A 2,477-nucleotide genomic window follows, 5' to 3' on the forward strand; every position below is an offset into this window, starting at 1 on the left:
ATATAATACTTGTACTAAAAAAAAACTCATTGAGGCTGTTTGTATATATATTACAGCTCAAGTACATTATGCCTAAATTTCAATAACTACAGCAAAAGCAATCTTCCGAAAGGAATATATATAATGTTTGATTGATTAATGTAACTTAGTATTTATAATGTTCCTCACAAGTTAGTGGGCACAACCACATAAGTTTTCAATTTACTTTTAATTGTATTTCTGGAAAAGTAAGCCTTTAGAAATGGGGTTTTGAAACTATTGTAGCTTTGTAGGCGAACCCTTTCGATTATCTGCAATTCTGCATGTACCCACTGGCTCCAACTGACGGGGTTATGGGGTGGCCACGCCACCCCGTTTAGCTAACTTTAGGTTACATTACTTACTGCAAATAAATGTAATTTGAACGGACGTTTAAATCTTTTTTTGATCATTGGTTTTCGCTTCAAGTCAACGTAAAGCAAGAGGTGAACCAACACAGTATTGCAAAGAAAATGATTGTTTTTGTCACAAGCATGATACTCGTGTAACATCAAGCAAGCTACTTGAAGATTACGCAACACATGGCTACAAGTTTTTTCCTTGTTGTTGTTACGATCGTTTTATTTTTTTCTTGTCACAAGTCATTGTTACATTTGATAGGTTTACAATGGGATTTATTAATCAATAAAATACGATCTTTCCATTGCCTCCTTCAAAAATCCTTTTTGAAAAATTTTAAACTGCTCATAATATCGCTATAAATTATGACAGCTATGAAATACTTGGAAATAAAATTATCTCGATAATTGATAGCTCCACCCCCTAAATGAATACCTATTTTCAAATTTCATTAAAAAAAATGCAATTTTCGAAACTTTTTGAGTTTTATTTAAAAAGTGCCCTTAGTAAAGTCGCGGTTTTAACGTTCTGCAAATTTACACGTTTACATGATTCTATTCGAGGAAAGCTATACTTTTGAGAAGAAAGATTTGAAAATATACCGTACTTATCATTGACATATACAACCAAGCAACCACACGGCATTTAACATAATCCATTAAAATTGAACATAAACTATATAAGCTACAAACGTTTTCGGCCATACACAGTACACACGTTAGCCCTTATCAAGTAACAAAAAAATAACTGCTTATCATATTTATAATATAATAATTTGCTAATAACTGATTTTATTAGCAAAGCTAATAAAATCATACAATCCTCGCCTCAATACACAGTTGTTTGCCTCAGGTGCTTCTTATTTATTCAACTTCTTCTCTTGATACGTCATATGATGCGTCTTTGCCTCGTGTAATTTAAACGCCATGTGATGTGCCTTTCTCCTATGCCATGCCGTTTCATTTTGCATTTCGTTTTTTCAATTCAGTGTTTAGATCAGTTATTCACTTTCAGCAGTTATTTTTTTGTTACTTGATAAGGGCTAACGTGTGTATGGCCGAAAACGTTTGTAGCTTATAGTTTATGTTCAATTTTAATGGATTATGTTAAATGCCGTGTGGTTGCTTGGTTGTATAATGTATATGTCTGTGGTTGAAGAAAGTGACCTCTATACCAAAATTGTATACTTATCATTGCCTTCCACCACCTGCGAGGCGGAGTGATCGTTTAGTGCACTCAGGCGCATAAAAACCTACTTGCGATCTACCATGATGCAACAGCGATTGAACCACGTCCTAATTTTAAATGTTTATCAAGCTGAAGCTTCACGGTTACAACTTGACCAGTTGATTAACAGTTGGATTGACAGAGCTGCTGTTCGCAAAAATACTTTTGCCAAATATTAAGTGTCAGAGCAGCAACGTAACAATAAAATTCACGACATACCGTACCTCCTGTGCTTTTTTTTTAAAGTTGCTTTGTAAATTATCGAGTTACAAATCAGGTGTGAAAAGACAATTGCATCTACGAAACACGCTTAGTAAAAATCGAACAAAAACATGCAGTTTGAAAGTTTTTAGGTTGCCATATTGTGCTATCCGCCACACCACCCTGTGCAAAAATAAAAGTCGGCGCCTATGGGTGTACCACTGTACCCTTTAAAAATAGACAAGCAAAACAAAGTAACCATAGTGGGTTTAACATAATGTATTACACACAAAACAAAATATATAACATAATAACTCAAACGTTTTCGACACATACGTGCATCATCATCAGGAATTCTGCAATATACAAAAAATGAAACATTGTAAGATAAATTTGACTTTGCACTATAACTGTAACGACACTCCGGACTGAAAAGCACAAACTGAACAATTTACTCGTAATCATTCTTGTATCATTTGTTCACTGTTCAGTTTGTGCTTTTCAGTTATAGTGCAAAAGTCGTTACAGTTATAGTTCAAAGTCAAATTTATCTTACAATTTTTCATTTTATGTATATTGCAGACTTAATTCCTGATGAGGAAATACGTTGTGTCGAAAACGTTTCAGTTATTATGTCATATATTTTATTTTGTGTGTAATACATTATGTTA

Source organism: Aplidium turbinatum, chromosome 3, assembly GCF_918807975.1.
Source record: "Aplidium turbinatum chromosome 3, kaAplTurb1.1, whole genome shotgun sequence".
NCBI lineage: Eukaryota > Metazoa > Chordata > Ascidiacea > Aplousobranchia > Polyclinidae > Aplidium > Aplidium turbinatum.